Genomic DNA, 23,152 nt, shown 5'->3' on the forward strand with positions numbered 1-23,152 from the left:
AATGCTAGTTAATGGGGGAAATTACATTACCTGGCCTACTCACCTACTGTTAGTCTAAGTCATAATTATTGTTCTTAGGGATTAGCAACCAAGTAAATGCATACCTTTCAATTAACAGAAGCTAAAAATACCAAAGTGGAAGAAATTAGCATTTAATTGTAATATAATAAATACCACATCTCATATCAATTTTCCTTTATTGTAATCTAGTAATATATTTTGGTTATATTTTATTATTCTTTATCATATTTTAAAATAGAGTACACACCCCTTATAATTAAACCATAAGTGATGCCAGATACTGCACCGCTATTTATGCCTGTGCTGTTACCCTAGGGGCCATGTCTGTGATGGCACCATTGCAGAGAAGATGGTGCTTCAAATTTTGACCACCCATATGGCCCAGCAGTTGAGCATTAATCCAGGAACCAAGAGATCACCAATTTTATTCCAGGTCAAGGGCACATGCTCCAGTCAATCCCTAGTAGGAGGTGTGCAGGAGGCAGCCAATTGATATTTCTCTCTCACTCTCCCTTCCTCTTACTCTAAAAATCAATAAAAATGTATATTTTTTTTAATGTGACTGCCTGTCTGGTGTGTGCTCTCCTTGGAGTCTCGTGAGGATCAATAAATCCCAGTTCTTGAGCAGAAAGGGCTCAGAGAGGGAGGCTCCTTCCCAAACTGACAATTCAGATCATTCAAGCAAAATCAGACATGGAGAGGCATGCAGCTGCAAAATAGCCCTTCATTTTTCATATTTGGCAGCAAAATATTGCCTTTCTCTGAAGAGCAGATAGGCAACAGGTTTGCAAATGTACTTCCTAAAAAAAAGAACATTTTCAACTATTTTGGAATCGAATGCTATTTTGCATACAGCATGATAAAAATACTGATGCTCACAAATTCTTCTAAATTCTCATGTAAATGATCGGGCTGTTAATATGTGAACTCTCTCCTACATTTTTGTTCTTAGCATGTCATCATCTTTGCAAGAAAGTTTCCTCAACACCCCCCCCCCCAAGAAATAGCCCCCTGCTGCCATTCATTCCACGTTAATTTTATGGAACATAAACAGTGTATTTCATGTGTCTCGTGAGAGCTTCCAGGTAAACAATGAAAATCAAAACAAAACCTTGGTCAAATCAGCAAATAAAACTTACAACTGCTTAAAAGTCACATACTTACTTTATGTGCATTTTTATTAGATTGCAATAAATAGCTTTTAGTAGGTGTATTTTATGACAACTACCAACTAATTAATGTCTGGCCTTTGGGGGCATGTGCTGTATGTTACCTGAGTACCTTGAATGCAGGGCTGTGCGTCTGTGACCACATAAGGACTCCGTAATTCCTGTGCATGTACAAATAAAATTGTCACCAAAACTGGTTTGGCTCAGTGGATAGAGCGTCAGCTTACAGACTGAAAGGTCCCAAGGTTCGATTCAGGTCAAGGGCATGTACCTTGGTTGCAGCACATCCCCAAAAGGGGGTGTGCAGGAGGCAACTGATCGATGTTTCTCTCTCATCGATGTTTCTCTCTATCTCTACTCTCCCTTCCTCTGTAAATAAACAATAAAATATATGTTTAAAAAAAAGATAATCAAATAAAATTGTCCAGTACTAACATTAATCCATCTTTAAGCCTGAAATTCAAAAGTATTAAAAAGCTTAAAGAGACTGAGAGGGCATGAAAACTGAAGGCCACAGGGTGCGGTGATGGGAAAGGTCAGGTTTTCTGCGTTGGAATACTTTGCTATTTTTTTTTACCAAAATAACTTCTCTGTGCTTCAGTTTTCTCACACAAAAATGAGCACCAGTAGTAGGATTCATTGTGTTATTAGGAGGGTTAAAAAGATTAGCATTTGTAAAGCACTTAGAACAGTACTGAGCATATAAGAAATGCTAAACATTTATTAAACAATAACATTTGTACTACTTGGTTTCAACTATGTGACATTCTAGAAAAGGCAACTAAAAGATCAGTGGTTGAAGGAGGAGGGAATAAACAGGCGGAGCACAGAGGATTTTAAAGGCAGTGAAAACACTTGTATTTCAATGGTGGATGTATGTCATTATATACCGTATTTTCAGGTGTATAAGACGACCCCCTAATTTTATAGTTAAAACATAGGTTTAGGCCTGTATTCGCTGTATAAGACTACCCCCCACTTCCGAGGCAACACCAGTTCTTTTTTTTAATAGACTGCCTCTCTAACTCAGCCAATCCAAGCAGGCTTTTTATGCATGCAAATTATACATGTTCTGTACCTGAAGCTACACTGTGTTCTAGTAAAAAGCCTGCTCAGATTGGCCAGAGTCAGAGAGGCTGTCTATTAAAAAAAGAACTGGTGTTGCCTCAGAAGTGGGGGGTAGTCTTATACAGCGAATATAGGCCTAAACCTATGTTTTAACTGTAAAATTAGGGGGTCGTCTTATGCGCCGGAAAATACGGTGGGTTGATATTCTCTGAGTGGCCAGATTATGATGATCTCTGAACATATAATAATCTGGCCACTCAGTGTGTGGCCCGGTGCATGAATTCGTGCATGTGTGGGGTCTAGACAGCCTGGCCAGGGGGAGGGGACATGGACTGTTGGCCGGCCTGCCTGCTGGTCAAACTCCTGGTCAAGGAGATAATTTGCATATTAGCCTTTTATTATATAGGATGTACAAGGAGTGGCCAGATGATTATGTGTTCAGAGATCATCATAATCTGGCCACTCAGTATAGATAGATCAACAGAAAGGCCATTTCAGGGAGTGATGTTGACAATGGGACGATTCTGCAGGTGTTGAGGCAGGGGTATATATGGGAAACAGGGCCATTAGGACTGATGGTCTACAGTTTGGGGTTCAAGACAGAGGGACCATGTGGACTTTGTCATGTGATTTTCTTATCCTCCCGGACCTTCCTTTCTTCTTCCCACATTCTTAAAGGAGGAAGGAAACAGAACTGTTTTCCCTTTCCATATGTTCTGACTCCCTCGTGTGATTCCATAGGTCTAGCTGCATCCACATTGTAAGAGCCCTGATGCTCAGATTGTATAACAAGTACCCAGCCTGGCCAAACAGCAGAACAGAACAAAACAAAAGCCCTGAGATGACCAGGTTCAAAAAATATATAGGTTTACTATTTGTTTTTGTTTATTTTTAAAGCCACCACTCACCCCTGACAGGCATTTACCTCTCCCCAGAGAAAGCTATCATCAGTCAGCAGGAGTGAAATGTCTGTGACGGAGACCCCATGTCTGTGTGGATCAAACCTAGGACAGATTTACTGTCCGGGCCCAATATCTCTGTGAGCTATAAATAGCCCAGCACTTTCCCACTGCTCAGTGCTGAGAAATGATTAGCTGAATGTCACTGAGGGTCTTGGATCAAGGGAGGCAGTTAATAAAAACTGACGGAAGAGTCTACCCTTAAGATATCCCTGTAAATGTTAGATAATAATATTTATTAACTGTCTCCTTTTTGGCGATGTTGATTTCAAACTAAACTCAGATGTGTTTCCTTTGCATATATAACATATGTAATACTAATTGACAGTTTAGTCTCACTTGTGTACAGGGTCTCTTTCGAGACTCTCACATTTAATGTAGGTTTCATGCCCTGAGAAATTACATTTTTGTCCTGTGCTAGTTTTTTGCTCAGTATCACTTTTTCCTCTGAAAATCTGGATGCCGTCGAAACTGTTTTTGGCTCAGTGAATAGAGTGTCGGCCTGCAGATTGAAAGGTCCCAGGTTCGATTCTGGTCAAGGGCATATACATTGGCTGCAGGCACATCCCCGGTGGGGGGAGTGCAGGAGGCAGCTGGTCGATGTATTTCTCTCATCGATGTTTCTAGCTCTCTATTCCTCTCCCTTCCTCCCTGTGAAAAATCAATAAAATATATTTTTTTAATTAAAAAATTTAAAAAAATGAAAATCTGGATGCCACCCTTTTGGATTGTCACCTTTGAGGAAAAAGACATCACAGTGGTAGTTGCTATATATATTCTAGTTTACAAGAGCTATTTATTTTGCTCTTAGTTTTTCCATTTCAGCTATCAACAATGACATTGTTGCTCAAGTAAATAATATAATGCAGATGCATAAAGTAAATTACCAAAGGCAGTAACTTCTCTAAAAGTAGAAGGGAGCATTCATAACCACGAGAATCAATTCAGTTTAGCAAACACTCTGTCCCCTTCCAACAAACACTAGCACCTTCCTGCCTTGCCTAGGCTCTGAGGTTCAAAGACAATGTGTGTAGTGCAGAGCCCCTGAGTGGCTTTCAAAAAACCTGGAATCTGTCTGTTCCAAGATCTAGTCCTTCGTTTCCACAAATGAAACTGCATTCTCTTCCTGTCCATTGCTATATTTTGGTATCTATGTCATAGTGTACGTTTCATTTTTTCAAAGCAATTTAGCATTGTTTGGTATAAGTAGTTCTCACAGACTAAAGGAGGCAGGAATACCTCTGAAAAAAAAATGGACACAATTTTGTATTCATTACAAAAAGACAAGGGACTACTGGAAATTGAGAGCAACCCATGCAAAAGTACCGTGTTAGGAGGGGACACAGACATGTCTGGTGAGGGCCCTCTTCCTGGGTCATGGACCTCGCCATTCTCCGAGTCCTCACAAGGGGAAGGGGTGAGCTAGCTCTCTGGGGTCTTTTTAATGAAGAGCACTGGTCCCAATCACGGAGGCTGGGCCTCATGGTCTGATCACCTCCCAAAGACCCCACCTGCTAATACTGCAAGTAGGATGTCAATTGTTCAGCCCAGCTCACGGGAAACTGTGTCTAGAGAAATAGAATTTGCAAAAATGTCAGGTAAGGTATAGGAGAGCTAACCAGAATACTGAGCTTGAATAAATCATTTAGATGAAAGTATGTCAGTTTATTTAAGAAGTGAATAGTACCCCATAAGTATATATAAAATTATTAGAAGAAAAAGATACATAGCAAAATATTCATATTACCAATGTTATTCTATTAAAATCCTATTAAAGCTCACTTGTACACAAGGTACTAGTAGCCATTTGCTCAAACAGGGCATAATTGGTCAATACATAAGTTGGTTGTCATACAGAGAAAATTGCAGTACAGTAAGTCAATATTTTACTTTAATGTCAAAATACCCATACTACCACGGCAGACATGTTATTGACATCAAGATATAATTTAGTTTCAATAAGAGGCATTTCCAGTTTAACTTTATTGTCATTGATTTTTATCATATTAGGTAGAGATTCTGATGGTGAGTTATTTGCATAATTTTAATGTGGTCATATCTTGCACTTGCTTAGAGTCTTGGAGATGGAGTATGACCACGTGCATTTTTGCTGCAAAAGAAATTTGTGTGTTATCTGTTACCATATTCTCTCCTCCTTAAGCAGGCTATGGAAGCACACACATACAAAAAATGCTTTCTAAACTTAATTTGATTAAAAAACTTTCTACATATGCCTTGAAATGTAAATTATTCAAATTTCATATTTTAATACCAAAATAATGGTACTACTCTAACAAAAACTCTGGTATTTTAATGAATCAAAATATATACCAGAATACCAAAAACATTAACTTTGAGTATTAAAAATCTAAGAAAGGCCTGGCTAGTGTTGCTCAGTGATTGAATGTCAACCTATGAACCAGGAGGTAACAGTTGGATTCCTAATCAGGGCACATGCCCAGGTTGCAGGCTCAATCCCCAGTGTGGGGTATGCAGGAGGCAGCCTATGGATGATTCTTATTATTGATGTTTTTTTATCTCTCCCTCTCCTTTGCTCTCTGAAATAAATAAAAAGTTTAAAAAAAACAAACAAACAAAAAAAAAAACCTTAAGATTAGCAGTCAAATTCTTCCCTTTCATGGACATAAAATCATCCACAGATGTTTCTGAGCATGAAGGTTGCTTCATGAATATGTCTATGTATGGCCTCCTTTCACCATCTGAGCAGGGCAAAAGGCTGGTGGGGAAGATGCTATTAGTAACTATCAGTATTAGCTTTCCCTCAATCTAAAGTGTCAAGCTCACTGCTCCAATCGAATGGTAGGTGGGTTATTTTGCTTTTCTAAGTTTCTTTTTTTTTTTTTTTTTGCCAACATTTAAAAATGGTTAGATTTCACATTACAAAGTCCAACTTTTCCATGAAAATCCAACCTTGTGATTTATCTTGAAAAAATGCATTCCTACTTGGCAAAAAGAAAAAAGAAAAACACCCAAAAAACAAAGAACTATCACCAGGATTCGGTTGAGAAAGGAGCTATGTTCCACAGCTTGCACCTGATTCATTCATGAGCTACCTAGGCCCATGGGGGCATTAGCGTTAGCTAACCCCAAGCCATTTGGTGCACTGAGTACATAAATGCTGGAAGCAGAGGGCATGCTGGGGTGTAAGTGCGTAGAGACTATTGGACAACTATTAGCCTGGGTGGGCTTGTTTGCAGTGTCCTGGGCACAGGCCTAGGAAAATTCATTGTTGAGGTGAGGGTGTTTGGATCTGTCTATATTACAACCCTGTCATTTTCTACCCCTCTCTTCTTCCCCATGATTAAAATGTAGTGGAAAAAATTAAGCCTCCCTTTCCTGCTTTGGAGCAACAAAAACAGGCTTCCAACAGCCCACCTATCATTTCAAGCAGCAAAAAATTTTGCAGATTATCATTACCTTTGTAAGGTCAGATTTCTAGTCCCCTCTTCTCTTCAGAAAATAATTTCCATGTAGGTGGCTCTCACAGGTTTCAAAGACAACGGTATTTGCAAAAATAAATAATGCACAGGAAGGAGACTTAGAACCCAGGGTTAACCATATCAATTGCCATGTGTGTGAGTCCATTCGAATCACTATAATAAAAATACCACAAACTGGAAGCTTATCAACAACAAACATTATTTCTTAAAGTTCTAGGAACTATGAAGGTCAAGATCATGGCCCAGGTGTCTTCTGAGGGCCCTTCCTCAGTCATGGAACTTGTCTTTTCTGAGTTCTCACCTGGTGGAAGGGATGAGCTAGCTCGTATGGGTCGCTTTCACTAGGGCACTGATCCCAATCACCAGGGTTTGGCCTCATAACTTAATCACCTCCCAAAGACCCCACCTCCCCCTCTATCACCTTTGGGGATAGGATGTCCACATATGAATTTGGGAATACACAAATATCCAGACCACGCTCTCCTGATCTATTTAATACACATAAATTTAATATCATTTTATACACTACTAGTGCACTGGTGCACAGATTTGTGCACATTGAAAGGAAATTAATTATAAGGTGGCCATCGAGGCAGACTGGATGAGACAGCCCAGCCACACCCAGAGCCAACCTCCCACAGACCATCCCCGGCTGCACCTGGGGCAGTGCTCTGGCTCAAAGGACATCTGTAGAGTAGCAGGGTCCCTTTAGCAGGTGGGGTCCTTTGGCCAAAACTGTCTCTCTGACATCCCCTAAGGAGTCCCAGATTGTGAGAGGGTGATTCTCAGGTGACACACCCCAGAATAGGGGTTCCTCCTCTTTGGTTCCAGGGTGTGTCACCTAAGAACTGCCACTTCCAAGTCACCACATCTTGGCAGCTTGTGCATTGAGCATCTGTCCCCTGGTGGTCAGTGTGCATCATAGCTACCAGTCAGAAGGTCAAAAGGTCGCTTAGCCTTTTATATAGATTATAGATTATATAGATATAGATGATATAGATATAGATGATATAGATATAGATGATGATATAGATATAGATGATGATATAGATGATGATATAGATGATGATATATAGATATAGATATAGCTATAGCTATAGCTATAGCTATAGCTATAGATATAGCTATAGATATAGATATAATCTTGGAAATAGCACTAAGAATTAGAAAGATAGTCAGGTTCCTACATCCAATGCAAAGAAGTTGAGTCTCACCAGAAACCTACCACCCTTCTTAACTCCATAGCCACCATTTTCCCCAGTGCATTTCTGAGTGTGCCAGCCCCCGAGCTCAGGAAACATGGCCCATGGGGCAAGGGAATGATTCATTGTGGGAATGAGTCAAAAATAAGCCTCGGGGTCCCAAGTGCAAAAGGATGGGCAAGCACAGGAAGTATAACAGATGGTCAGAGGACACAATAAGAATCAATGGCTGCTTCTTCAAGGTCCTCACCCTTAAATCCAGAGCCCCTACTTATATCTCTGGCAACTGACCCTAAAGATCATGTGAGGTAAAAACAGACTGAGGAACTGAAATCCACACCTAAACCTGGTATTTTATCACCAAGGTTGAAAAGTGGTGAACTAATAATAGTGTTTTACTCCCTTAGACTCCAGTGTGACTGTCTGCTTAACAGCAACTCAGTCATACTTAGGGCATCACATCAAATTCCATATTTTGATATTTAGATACTTTTTTAATTGATAAAATATAGCTATTGGTAGTTGATAAAATAAAGCCATAGGTAAGGAAAACATAGCCATTATGGTAATACTTAAATACAATAGATTTAAGAATGATGCATAGTTTATTGCAAGAAGGAATCAGAAATGCAGCGATTATATCATCCCAACTAAAGTAAGAATGGAAGTACAAATCAGAAAAATAGTGTCCAAACTGTCCTGATGACAAATGTTTTAGAGATTTGATGCATCAGGTTTCCTCTCCTCAAAACTGGACAAGAGACTACTTGGAACAATGCTTTGTTCTGGTTTAAAATGAGTGAATGGAGTTTCTTCTTCCATGTGATCATCCCAACGCTTTTACATATAAATTGGTCAATAATGTCCATTATGATTTATACCTGCTACCTATGTCCTATCAAAAAGTTGATGGTCAATTAAAATTAAAACAAAATCACAAATTAAAAATCACATTGTATTTGACTCGAGTCCCTGACCCACACAGTAACTAATGACAGTAATGGTGCCTCATTTTATATGAGATTCAGTGGAGAAATAAATGAATCATATAAGCTTAGAAGTATATTCTATATTCTACTTTTTATTACCTTATTTTAAATGATAATGTCTTTAAATTAAGAAATGGAAATTCTTTTAAATACCAAACTTAAATGGATACTTTTTTAAAAATGTATAAATTTTGAAGATTTAATGTAAAAAAAAAAAAATTTATAACCCTAAAATTAATCTGCTCATTTTGCTTTTCTCGGAGGAAGCAAACAACTCAAACTCCAAAATTAAATGTATTTTAAAGTTTTACACTGAAACTAGAAATAACAGTAAAGCAGAGATGCTTAAATAACATCATTCCAATATAAGAAACCATAGTGAGTTTATAGAATTTGCTTTATTTTTAACCAAATTTATTGCTAAACACATGTACAGGTAATTTTCTAATTCAGCTTTTTTTGCAGGTGTGATTGCATGTCTGCAATTCCTTGGTTTTGGAAATTCTATGTTTAAAATGAGCTATTCTTTTAGTCAGCAAATTATACTCAGGACAGTGCACCTATTTCCATGGATCAAACAACCATGAAGCTACTTAATAAGAACAAACCCTTCCATTGAAACTTTTAAAAAATTTCTCCTGAGTAATTCTAAGAATAGTGTGCAAAGCAAAGGTCATTTATCCTTTAAATGAATCTAAGTTCCTAAGGATCATGAGGGTTTATTGCTACAGATGAGGAAACTGAAGCACACTGTCTTGTCCAAAATGGCAATCAATGTGATTCAAAAACACACAAATTATATCATCCTAACTAAAGCGTGAATGGAAATAAAAATCAGGGGGTGGCTGAATAAGAATTGAAGAGTCCGCCAAAACCGGTTTGGTTCAATAGATAGAGTGTCGGCCTGCGGAATGAAGGGTCCCGGGTTCGATTCCAGTCAAGGGCATGTACCTTGGTTGCGGGCACATCCCCAGTAGGGGGTGTGCAAGAGGCAGCTGATCGGTGATTCTCATCAATGTTTCTAACTCTCTATCCCTCTCTCCTCTCTGTAAAAAAATTAATAAAAATATATTTAAAAAAAAAGAATTGAAGAGTCCTGACTTTAAATAAAATGTTTTTTTCCTAAATAATTTTATCTTATAACTAGATTCATGCACCAGTGGGGTCCCTCAGCCTGGCCTGCACCCTCTCGCAATCCAGGACCCCTTGGGGGATGTTGAAGAACCAGTTTCAGCCTGATCCCTGCAGATGAGGCGGAGGGACCCCACCAGTGCAGGAACCCATGCACCAGGCCCTTAGTATGCATATAAGATCTTTGGTTAATATCTTTCTGCCCTCCCCCATCCTCTCTCCCCTCTGAGATTCACCAGTCTGTTCCATGTTTCCATGCCTGTGCATTGAGCATCTGCTCCTGGTGGTCAGTGCACATCATAGCTACTGGCCAGTTGGTTCAGCTGGTCACATTGGCATAAATATATATATAAATTTTCCAAGAAAAGAATAGTAGAGTGGAGTGGAGGATACAGAGAGGTAACTAAGGTAATTGGCATTTTACATGACCTTATGTTCATGTGATCTCCTGGCTGACATAAATTCTAGATTAACTTCCTTATACATTGGTGTTACCATGCCAATTTTTTTCAATCCAATGGCAATATTAAAAATTATACTTTAAAGGAAAAGACCAAGTTATTATAAACAAAAATACTGTAATAAGCCCTACCATGAAAATGTGTCTTATGAACTGTGGTTATGTGTATAACTAATGTGCCTTTTCCAAGTAATTGTATGCACATGGAAGCATGCACATCTCATTCCAAAAACCTGTGCAGATGCAAAATAAAAGGGAATATTCTAATTCTTATTATTGTTTATTTGCCTGGTTTTCCATCCTGTTGCTTTGTACACCATGGACACAACATATTGTATTTGCAGGCAGAACCAGATCATGGCCAGATAAGCCACAGTTCTGTATATAAAGAAAGAAGGACACCTGCTATTTTAGGTAGAGATGGGGAAAAAATAATTGCAGTTACTCTCCAGATAGCTCACTGTTTAAAGATGCACCCTGAATTATTATGCATCTTCTAATTAGAGCAGCTTTCTTTATTTTCTCTTTTTCCTTTTTAAAATATTTTCAAAGATTAGGGGCACATAATTTCTGTGCTATAGATAGAAACACCTAGAATTAATACAGCTACTTATAGTTCTAGTAGTACTTCAACCATGATTGACAGAAAAGGCCAATTTTGTTAGGCTATTATTTCACGACCCTACGGTATAGCAGCAAATAATCCCTTCTAATAGGTCGCTTCCAATATTATAAGGTGAGCCCATGTGGAACAGAACTGAGAATCCAGAAATCAAACCAAACCAATAGTCAATTGATAATTGACTAAGGAGACAAGAGCATACAAGAGTCAAGACAGCCTCTTCAATAAATGGTGTTGAGGAAATTGGACAACACTTGCAAAAAAAAAAAAAAAAAAAAGAAACTTGACCAACAACTTACACCATACACAGAAATAAACTCAAAATGGATGAAAGACTTAAACATATGACAGGAAACCATAAAAATCTTAGAAGAATCCACAGGCAGCAAAATATCAGATATAACTCGTAGCAATAGGTTTACTGACACATCTCCTAGGATAGTGGCCGGCAAACTGAGGCTCGAGAGCCACATGCAGCTCTTTGGCTCCTTGAGAGTTCTAACGCCGCTTCTTCAAAATAGACTCACCCAGGCAAAAAATCGACTTCTGCGCATAGGCCACGAAGTTTCAATCGCACTGTATGTGTGCACCCACACGTGGTATTTTGTGGAAGAGTCACACTCAAGGAGCCAAAGAGCCACATGTGGCTTGCAAGCTGTGGTTTGCCGACCACTGTCCTAGGACAATAGAAACAAAGAAGAAAATAAACAAATGGGACTACATCAAAATAAAAGCTTCTGCACAGCAAAAGAATCCCTCAACAAAACAAGAAAGCCCACTGCATGGGAGAACATATTTGCCAACAGGACATCCGATAAGGGTTTAATCTCCAAAATTATAGGGAACTCATAAAACTTAACAAAAGGAAGATAAACAATCCAATAAAAAAAAATTGGCAAGCCCTAACTGGTTTGGCTCAGTGGATAGAGTGTCGGCCTGCAGACTCAAGGGTTCCAGGTTCAATTCCAGTCAAGGGCATGTACCTTGGTTTCAGGCACATACCCAGTAGGGGATAAGCAGGAGGCAGCTGATCGATGTTTCTCTCTCATCGGTGTTTCTGGCTCTCTATCCCTCTCCCTTCCTCTCTGTAAAAAGTCAATAAAATATATATTTTTTAAATGGGCAAAGGACCTAAGTAGACACTTTTTGAAAGAGGACATAGAGAAGGCAAGAGACATATGAAAACACGCTCAAAGTCACTAATCATCTGAGAGATGCAAATCAAAACAACAATGAGGTACCATCTCATAACTGTCAGAATGGGTATCATCATCTAATCAACAAAGGACAAGTGCTGGAGAGGATGTAGAGAAAAAGGAACCCTCCTTCACTGCTGGTGGGAATGCAGACTGGTGCAGCCACTATAGAAAACAGTATGGAGTTTAAAGAAAAAGAAAAAAAAAGCCAAAAATAGAAAGTACATTTTTTATGTTTGTCAGATATATTGAGTTTAAGTCATATATTAAAGTCTAACTTTAACTAATGAAAGAAAATTATTTAAATCAATTTGTTACAAGCCAGAACAAAAATATCTACCATTCTATATAGTAAGATAAAGGAACTGTGAATGGCTCCCTGTGCCCAATAATTAGTTCCCTCTGTTCACCTTTGCACTCTCTCCTCCCCCCTCCTCTTCCTCTCTCGTCTTTCTCCCATTTTCCCTACCCCAAGCCAGCCTCTGGTAGGAGAAAAATTCAAAATGCTTCTGAAACATGAAAAAACACTATTGGTGGATTGTATTCAGTCAATAATTTGTCAATTCAGGGCTACATAAGCCAAATGGCTCAAGAAAAGTAAGCCCAGTCAATTCAACCAGAATGATCTAATATTCCCGTCTATCACAGTGCCTCTCCTGGAATTTCACTTTATTGTAAACAGATCATGAGACCAAGATTTATATTTACATTATGTAAAATGTTTCATGGAAAAATACTAAAAGAGTTAGTTCCAGATGTATGTGGGTAATAAAGTCATATTGTAGAGATTTTCCTTGTATGCCCACAATCTATTGTTCCGGTGTTACCAATAAATTAATTCTATTTTTACTCTTACCTTTGGCAGATACTGCTGGTTGCATACTTAATGGCAATTTCCCCATCTCTGAAATGTACTTGGATTTTGTTTAGGTATCAGACAGCCTCCTCCTTCATGGTGGGAAGTAGAATGTTGAGTCGTTTAAGCCCATCAGAGTAATTCCATTCCCCTGGCCACGGTCAAGGTAGGCATGGCTACCTGACCCAACCAATAAATCAAAGGAAATATCCGATGATTTTTAGATGCTGAGGAAAGATCTCTTCTCCCTTACAAAAGGGCACATGACAGAAACTCACCTCGTCATATATTTGGACAGCATTGAGTGAGACACAGGAGAAGACCACCGACTTGCTAGTCATTTTTTAAGATAACATGCCCTCTATGTGTTAGTCACATCAGATGATTTTGTTTCTTGCACCCAAAATCATCCTAGCTAATATGCTGCCCTTAAGAACAAGAAAAAGATAAATGTTTTTAGATTCTTTCTTGCCTTGCACTGGAGTTGGCAGCATATAAATAATTCAGTAACTAGTACTGGGTTTATGTGAGAAGATGCGAATGCTTTCACAAAGAGTACAACCACTTGAAAAACCAGCCAGCCACATGTTATTTGACCTAATTGAAGCATCCCTTCCTAAGTCTTAAAATAAAACTCCATTGAGTCTATAGTCTTCTTCAAATATCTAAACTATATTCATATGTACGTTTTAGGATCCCTTCTCATCCAACATTGTCCACAAAAATAAGACAACAGGGCAACCAGAATCTTCCTCATTTTCTAATCAAACCATTGATTTTGTCGTGATAATTCTTTCATCCATTTAAACCAAATTATATCTCAGGCTGAAAACGTGTGGAAGATTGAACCCCTTTCAGCCGTCTCACCATTTTCTCATCCAGTTGGGATGTAGCTCACAGGTGTGCTTTGAAGAATATAAACCAGGCTTCAGTACTTTTTAAAACAACTTCTGAAACTTTTTTTTTCCCAAAAAGAGTGTGAATCAACCCACGCTCAGGAAGGCGGGCCATGTTCATCATATAGACTATTATGACATATTAGATTATTTCCTTTCAGTGCTCCAAAGGTACACATGCTCTCCGAGAGGGAAATATACTTCTTTATATTTGGTTCACATAATCCAGACCCACAGTGTCAGTGCCTGAAACAAATTACTGTTTATATTAGAAACTTAGTTTAATAAATTAGGTCTGGTCTATGAACTGTCAAAGTCCTTATAGTCTGCAATTCATATATAACAGATGCCTTTTCCATGACTCGTAGCTAGAAGTGGCCAGCGTGATTGCTTCCTCCTTGCCATTACTCCATTCTGGAGGTTTGGTTATCTACTGCCCACAGAGAATTAAAAACAATTTAGAAGGGCATCTGGAATAAAGCACTCCAAGGGAAAAAAAATCTTTCCATATACAATAACTTTCTGTTTAGGTCAGAGAATTATTCAATAATTGGCACTTGTTTAAATAGACCATTCAGGATCAGTTTGGTTTTTCCAATCTCAGATTGAGTTACAGGACTATTTTTTTTCCAAACTCACTTCTGCAGGTCCTAATTTCCAGCATATTTGTGGTACAGCCGTGGTGAACAGAGTAGCTAATTTTTTTGTGTGACACACAAACACATTTTTCAAACGTGTTGTAAATAATTCACTAATTTTTCCACAGATTGTTTATAAATTATGAATTCTAGCCTACTTGCCCTAGTTTAGAAAATACACTGGTAAAACCAAGGGGAGAGAAGACTGGAATTTGTTTATGCAGTTATACAATTCAAATTTTATGAGAAACCTGGGTTCTTTCATCTTTTATGCTACTTCTCACAGAAGCACTCCTTTAAGAGTTAAATCAAGAACTCTGTGCCTGCCGCTCATGGTATTGTCACCTCTTGTGTCGTTTGCATTCAATATAGAAACAGTTGTTGCATTAAAAGGTAATGACGGTGCCATCTATAAAGATTAAGTAAGAAGGCTGTGGAGCCCGACACCCGCTTGCATCACACTTATAAATTCAGGCCTTTGGACACTTTAACTGTTAGCTGTTCATTTTTTCAGCCCCACTTTGAAATATTATAATGTGCTTTCTTTAGAGTTGTTTGGTCAGCAAACTCTCAATTCTAGTACTTCTTTGCAAAGCATGAGTCTTAATATATGGCGATGGGAGATTTGACTTTTGGGGTTGGGGTGGGCACACAGTGCGACATACAGATCTTACAACATAGAAAGCCATACCTGAAGTCTCTATGATTATACTAACCAATGTCACCCCAATACATTCAATTTAAAAAGGAAAAATAGCCAGAACCGGTTTGGCTCAGTTGATAGAGCATCGGCCTGCAAACTGAAAGGTCCCAGGTTCGATTCCGGTTAAGGGCATGGACCTTGGTTGTGGGCACATCCCCAGTAAGGGGTGTGCAGGAGGCAATTGATCGATGTTTCTCTCTCATTAATGTTTCTAGCTCTCTATCTCTATCCCTCTCCCTTCCTCTCTGTAAAAAATCAATAAAATATATTAAAAAGGAAAAATAAAGAATGTTGTGTTTACTCAGATCTTGAGAACTACACAGAGAGGGTGCTCGGAGGCTTTTTAATATTTGTGTCTAGCAAACATGGACATTTCAACCAGGAACAGTTCATCTTGGTCTAAAAGGAGGTCATTTCCTTACACCACCACCAATAATGTCTGTCAAGCAAAGTTTTTGAAATCGTATCGGTTTAAAGCATTCTTAGTAACTACATCAAATTGTGTTTTACGTGAAGTTAATAATGTGGTGAAATGCAGGTAAACAGTTCTCAATAGCTCCTTCCCCAGCAACCCAGTCACTTGTGAACATCATCTTATTTTAAATTTCACTCTTGTTCTTCGATTTTTCAAATGATTATAGTTTTTCCTGGAGTGAAAATAACTTAAACTTACTAGACTTTTTAATATCTTTACAGCCAAACTGCTACAATTCTCACTTTGCTAATCTGTAATTCTCACAGAAGAACTGGCAGCGTTACCCGGCCTTTAGCAAGGACCCTGGAGTGAAATCACTTAAAACTTCCTCTATTTTAATTTCAAATGATATATTCTGTATGTTATAACCACACAAATACGCTCTATCAAATACATGGACACGTACCTGCAACGCTAACATTTCCTCCTGAAACTGCCAGGCTGTGGACAGTCTTGGACAGTGGAAACGGCTTGCGGAACAGGGCGCGAGCTTAGCTGTCCGAGGGTTTTTAATCCTCTGAGCTCTCTGTTTCCTTCAAAGTTGATTGGCCAGTGGAAGGCCCTGGGACTTTAGGTGATTTGACTGATACACCACAGTTGAGTAGGGCCAACATTATCACTTCCTGCTGTGTTCATTATCTTAGTTGTTTTTCAATCCTGCTTGCCCTACAGATCACCTGGGAAGCTTTGAAATGAGACCATCTCAGTCCTACTCTACATTCTTAGTTGCTGGGGTATTTTTTTTTTTTTCACATCTCCTTGGAGATTCTGACTGGGTCTAGATTTAGAACCACCAGACCACTGCTCTTTGTATCACTTTTTTTTTATTTCAAAAGATCAGAATTATATATCCAGATTTATCATCATCTTTTCGCAGACTCTCCTCCAAAAGCAGTTGACAAATGTATGTGAATATTCAGAGAACGAAGCTGAAATTTGATAAGGAAACACGTCATAAGACCCAACTGTATAGGACCCTTGAGGAACTAGATTATGGCTACGCACTTCAGTTTGAATAATCACACAAAATTAACATTTGTTTTTAAAAAGTAAAATCAAGGGAGAAAAAATATCTAAGTAAGTGATAATCAAATGTTTACTACAACTCAGTATCTATTTTCTCTGGGGGGAAAAAAAAACATAAGGATATTATGTCATTTAAAATATCTAAATATATCAACAAAATTAAACCTCTTTTTCAAACTAACAGTGAAGTCACAAAATAGATACAGTAGATATGGAATATATAATAACCTTAGTAACAATATTCCATTGTTTCTGCTAAAAAAAATGTCACCGCCAGATATATATATATATATTTTTTTTTAATTTAAAATATGCTATGTCAGTTAACATCTAGTAGATACTCTCATACTTGCTAATGATAATACAAGTTGCCCCTTGGAGGCTGATGGTTAATTTTATGTGTCACTTCGGCTGGGCCGTGGAATGCTGAGATAGCTGACTAAACATCAGTTCTGGGTGTGTGTGTGAGGGTGTTTCCAGAAGAGAAGAGAATTTGAATTGATGAACTAAGCAAAGCAGACAGTCTTCCCCATGGTGAGTGGGCATTCAAACTCTCTCTCTCTCTCTCTCTCTCTCTCTCTCTCTCTCTCTCTCTCTCTCTCTTTCTCTCTCTCTCTCTGTCTCTCTCTTCCCCTTCCTTGACTATTTGAGCCGGACATCAATCTTCCCACCCTTGGAGCTCCTGGTTCCCAGGCCTTTAGACGATTGGAAGCTGTACCACCGGTTCTCTGGGTCCCAGGCCTTCGATCTGCACCACCAGCTTCAATCATCAGACTTCTCAGCTTCAATCATCAGAAGACATGAGCCAATACCTTCTGAATCAATGCCTTGTGGTCACGATAGATAGAAAACTACATCTATCAATCGATCTCCTAGATTTTGCCTTGGGATTAATTTTAGTTTAGCCCAATTTACTTAGCATTTAGAATGCTATCTATATGGCTCCCTGGGAAGAAAGATGTAAAGGCTCATCAGAGCAGGATACACAAATAAGGGCACCGCCATGAGTTAAACTGGCTCCCGGGTCACAATGGAGGAAAAGGAGAATGAATGAGCACGAGTGCCTACAATAAACAAAGCCCTGGACTAGATATCTTTCATTCATCGCCTCATTTACTCCCCTCTGCAGCCCCATGACATACATGTTATTATTCCAAACTTACATTTTACAGGTGAAAACACCGAGGCTCAGAGCAGTTAACCCATTTACAGCCAATGATCCAGATCCTGGCTCCAAAAGCAGTGGTAGGAGACCCTGCAATGCCCAACCCAACCAGCCACTTGGGAACTCTCATATCTTGAAGGCCAAATCAACATTCAGATCAAAGGAGTGAAGTTAGTCCCCTTTTGCAGAGGCATTCTGAGCCACAGGCTCTCAAAGGAGCAGCTTCCGGTGCTCACCTCACCAGCTTCCACCTGCAGAGAAAGCAGTACCTCACCCCCCCCCCCACCCTCCACCGCCGGGCTCCTGGGGAGAGGTCTCAGCTGAGTGCCAATCATTCCTTCTCTAATTAGTTGATCTACATCTATGGTAATGCTTAACATAACTATATCAAATTTTATAAACCCAGAGGACATTAAAGGAAAATGTGCCATTTCTACAAGATAACTGAAACAAAGGCTCAGGGGAAAAAAAAAAAAAAAAAAAAAAAAAAACAACAACAAAAAAAAACTGATGGCTTTACATCATCTTGATTCTAGATTTTAACCAAAAGCCAAATATAAGCAAAGAAAGGTACCAGAATTTCACCTCAACTCGCAGGAAAGACCCTATTAATCAGGCTGTCAATTTACAACTCTTTTGTTTCTTAACATGTTTAATATAGGCCTGGGAACATGAGTAAAAATGTATCCTAAAAAATGTGACTATTTCTGATGGTGCATACAACTCAAATATTGGTATGTTATATTCAAAAAAACTGAATTCAAACTAAAAGCAATATAGAATGAAGCAAATTAAGAGTCCATATTATATTTCTGAACACAATTTTGGTGATATCTAATGTATTATTTCACTCAGGATAGTCAAAAAAAATAACACTGGAGCATCTAATAGTGATTATATAACTTTATAGAGCGTCGGTGGCTACTAATAAAAAGGAGCAATGATTTATTCATTTGTCTAGCATTTCTTTTCACTAAAACACTAGAAACCTACTTAGAATTATCTTTGAAGAATGCAAAACTATTTCATTTTTCTAGACCTCAATATGTCATCATTCTTGAGACAGGGAAGTCTGAGAGCTCAGGCTCAACTGCCAAACGGTGAGAAAAGTCCTCTCCATCCTGCCACAGAGTTAGATATTTCCAGCATCATTTCTGAAACATTATTCCTAAAACATCCCTTTAAAGGGCAAATATTTTGATTTCTCCCAAGTGCTAGCCCTGTGGAACAAATCGACCCATTGTCACAATTTCTCACCTGACACTGCAATGGTCCCAGAGGGAATAGAACATAACACAAGTGAATTCTGGTAGGAAAAGCAGGTGTGGTACCCAACACAGCCTTGGCCGAGCAGAGTGAAGAAGTGGCCTTTCTTCAGTTGATGAGTCAAAGATTGTAAGCAATCTCTCCTCATTGGTTATTAGGACCAGGCTACAGGTTCTTCATTGAAATACATCTCTACTTTTCTGCCTCTTAACTTTCTTTTTAAATATAAATATAATATATTTAAATATATATAAAAAAAAATAAATTATATATATATATAATTTTTTTTTTTACAGAGAGGAAGGGAGAGAGATAGTTAGAAACATCGATGAGAGAGAAACGTTGATCAGCTGCCTCCCACTGGGGATGTGCCTGAAACAAAGGTGCATGCCCTAGACCGGAATTGAACCCAGAACCCTTCAGTCCAGAGGCTGACGTTATATCCACTGAGCCAAATCAGTTTTGGCTGCCTCTTAACTTTCTATATTGGCAATTACTTCGTTGTAAGTTTGTTTTATTTGACTTTCAGCTCCTATACCCATTTTTCTTTGTAAGGATCTAAGCATCCTTCTTTTTCCAGCTTCTTTCGAATTCAAAGTCATGTCAATAGACTCAACGATACCTGAACACTCTTGGATGATACTGACCTGAGACAGTCTTTGGTGACTCTGGTGGGAGAAGTTTAGAGCACACTTCTATAAAGTAGCACATCGAGGCTGGGGTTATCCTATTGCTAAAAAGTGGGCCTCACTACACCATTATTTTCCATGCCACATATCACCAGCATTTTTTCAATGTTTTCATTGTAAGTCTGCACATATTCACAAAGATAAATAGTAAAATGTGGTCCCAATACAACCTCATATGAAAGTCTATAATCTTAGAAATAACTTTTTAAAAGTTATTTATTCATTCATTTTTAGCTTCCCTTATTTTATAATCATAAATACTTAAAAAATAGCCTGTAGAAACCAGCCAGATTAGAAAGTTACTTTACATTTCAGTAAAATAAGTTATTTTAAAATCTGGCATCATGTTTTCTTGAACATCTAGTTGTATCTCTTATTTGAATTTTCATTGGAAAAATTCTGAAACAATACTAATCAAACCATAAAATGTGTTCATGTGAACTCTAAACAATTCCCAAATGCAGCATCTAACCAGGTTCTTTAGCTTGAATACTTGCAGTAAAATGAATAACTTACATTTCCTTGAGTTGTCATTGTCTCTTTTCACTTTGAACATAAATAACTAGATAATTTCTGTTTTTCTCCTGATTATATCTTTGAATTCCCTAAATTTTTATCTTATTATATGCATAATCAAGCTTACCATCATGTACCAACCCCCTAGGCTCTCATTCTTCAAGTGTAGGTTTGGCATCAGTTTCACATGAAAAAACAATGGGTGCAGAGAAATCTGTTGCGGAAAATAGAAATATTCTGCACATTCTCACCCTCATCTGTCTCTTTTTAGAGCAGCATATCCACAGTTTATTACCAGGTTCACCAATATTCAAACCACTATCATCTATCCTTAAAAAAAGAACTATAATTATGTATTTTGGGTTAATAAAATAAGTTTAAAAATAATCATAATGATGTATCCCAGAGATTACAGGGCAGTAGGCAATGCCCCAAGGCAAATAAGGAATGGAAACCAAAGATGTGCAGGATGAATCCCTTTCGTTTACTTAGGCAGGCCCCGCCTGGGCTTAGTGAGTGCTGTGAGGCAGAAGGTCTGGCCTCGCTCTGTTAAACCATTTTGACTGCAAGGGGTAGGAAAGTGAGGGTTAGGCAGGAGGAGAGGGACTGGGTGCCCATGTAATTCAGATCAATTTAAAAAACTGAGCATCTTAATAAAAGGCACAGTATTACTAGAGTCTTAAGGTTTTCACACAGAAACACACATATACAAAGAGAAAGAGAGATGAGGATCATTCCTGCACATACTTTGTCTGAAGCCCAACAAATACATGTTACAAAACAATTGTATACCAGTCCTACCCTGGAATCACAAAGACATATCAGATGAGAACTCAGCTATAAGGAATTCGCAGTGTAGGAAAGGGAGAGGGGTGAGTGATTCCATGGTCACTGTCCTAACATATTCTATTTGTTGACGTCAAAACCAAGTATGTAAACAACCATGATGCAAGACTTTCCTGGAGAAGTATAATGAAACTGATCAAGTTAGGAGAAATACTTGAAGAATGGCAAATAGTCGCGTAAAGCATGTGTCAGCACGTGAAAACACTCTTCTAAGCTTTATATACGTGTCCTCGAATTTACTCTCAGGGCAACCCTATCACCATTTACAGGTGGAGAAATTGAGGCACCGAGAGGCCCAGTAGCTCCCCAATGACAGCACAGGGTGTGGAATTCTGCCTCTGGAGCCTGGGTCTCACCATGCCTCCTCAGAACATGCAGGGAGAGGAAGGGAAGGAGAGCTCGGGAAGGAAGAGGTCCCTGGTGATGCCTCTAAAGGCGCTGGCATAGTTCACTTATTTCACAAATGTGTGGTATCAGTGGGGCACAAGACACTATCCCAGACACCAGGGCTACACTGGCCAATAAATAGCAGAAGTGCATTGCAGCCAACTGGCTGGGGTAGGTAGCCACTCAAAAGAGATAAAGCCGGGTAGGGGTTGGGAGGAAAGGCATTCCCCTGGTAAAATCACTCTATCTGCAAATGCACCAATGAGAGAGCGCTTCTGCATTCTCTGCAGGAAATAAGGGCATTAAATTTAAGTTCCATTGTAACTGAGAGGAGGGGCAGGGGAGGTGGGGGGGGGGGGGGGGGCAAAACAGCACTTTGGGCCTCAGGGTGGTAAGCCTCTGCAATGGCCCTAAATGCCCCATCTCCTGATACACATGCCCTTGTGCAGCCTGGCCTCTGAGTGCAATCAGGACTGAGTGACTCGCTCCTGATGAACAGAATATGGCAAAAATGGAAGGGGGTCACCTCTGATACAGGGTTATAAAAGGACTGTGGCTTCCATTTGTGTTCTCGCTCACATGAGGGCCTGGAGCGCCCATTGTGGGGAAAGCCAGCCTCCAGGGCACCTGAAACCTGCCAGCAGCCAGGGGAGTAACCTGCCCCTCTGTCCCCCTGGCCCCCAAGCCTCAGATGAGACCCCAGCCTCAGCTGACAGTTTGATTACCACCTCCTGGGAAAACAGTGAAAAGCTCTCAGCAAATCCACACCCAGATTCTTTCAGGAGGTCATGGGGTCCTGGTTACAGGCTCAATACCCAGATGGGGCATGCAGGAGGCAGCTGATTAATGATTCTCTCTCATCATTGATGGTCCTATCTCTCTCTCCCTCTCTCTTCCTCTCTGTCTAAAACCAATAAAAGCATGTTTGTTTGTTTTTTAAATAAAATAAACAACACCCAGATTCCTAAGTCACAGAAATGATCTGTTTCAAGCCACTGTTTGGAGTCGTTTGTGATTTAGCCATAGATAATACATCAAGCATCTTTCTGCAGCACCTCCGCCTCTCCCGCTGTTTCATTGTGAAACACCCACCCACACATGTTTGTCATAGAATCCTGGCTCATAAACAACCCTAGCCAAGACAAAAGGAAGACACTAAGGGGAAAGGGACAGAAGGGAAAGGGGGAAGCATGGCTGGGTAGGGTTCCTGATATTTTCATAGCTGCTATCTATTATTTCTTGTGTTGTCATGCTTGCACCTTTAATCGGGTGACCATGTTAGCTAAGTCCTCTAGAAAGTGTGGCCACTTCCTTCATCCACATGTATTCATTGAAAATTGCTACTGCTTAATTAATCATCTGATTAGTGTTATCTGTGGCCCAGAACTTCAATTAGAGCTACACCTTTATA

General features: G+C 39.2%; 1 long non-coding RNA gene across 1 annotated transcript; it reads left to right on the plus strand.

The window, feature by feature from the left end:
• Nucleotides 1-1,433: 1,433 nt before the first annotated feature.
• LOC118709619 lies at nt 1,434-22,651 on the plus strand. The gene is made up of 3 exons (XR_004985068.1): nt 1,434-1,465; nt 5,680-5,700; nt 22,561-22,651. It is a non-coding gene; the product is annotated as an uncharacterized LOC118709619 (long non-coding RNA).
• Nucleotides 22,652-23,152: the final 501 nt, after the last annotated feature.

This window comes from Pipistrellus kuhlii, unplaced genomic scaffold (assembly GCF_014108245.1).
Source record: "Pipistrellus kuhlii isolate mPipKuh1 unplaced genomic scaffold, mPipKuh1.p scaffold_m20_p_7, whole genome shotgun sequence".
NCBI lineage: Eukaryota > Metazoa > Chordata > Mammalia > Chiroptera > Vespertilionidae > Pipistrellus > Pipistrellus kuhlii.